This window comes from Vanacampus margaritifer, chromosome 16, assembly GCF_051991255.1.
Source record: "Vanacampus margaritifer isolate UIUO_Vmar chromosome 16, RoL_Vmar_1.0, whole genome shotgun sequence".
NCBI lineage: Eukaryota > Metazoa > Chordata > Actinopteri > Syngnathiformes > Syngnathidae > Vanacampus > Vanacampus margaritifer.
This window is the reverse complement of record NC_135447.1, coordinates 16035133-16035478: the sequence shown is the minus strand read 5'-3', so window position 1 is coordinate 16035478 and position 346 is coordinate 16035133.

The window sequence follows — 346 nt, the reverse complement described above, 5'->3', positions numbered from 1 at the left end:
TGGTCAATGAGTTATACAGTCATTTAGATGTCTTTGACATTTTTGTATGTGTGTTTTGTACTCTTGAATTTATTGATATATTTTGAATAGGGATGTCATAATTAGTGTGCTAATTTTGAGTTAATTTAAAGTTCCTTTAACGCCACAATTTTTTTTAACACGTGATTAATGACCGCCCCTTAATTGGAAAGAATTTACTGGGGGACACAATGCAGCAGACACGTCCATGTCAAAATTTAGTAGTAATAAATTTAATAATAATGCATCTATTTGTGGAGACTGGGGTCAAGTTGTATTTTACAATTTTAAAAATGTGTCGAATTTCACAAGTTACTTCATTTTAAAG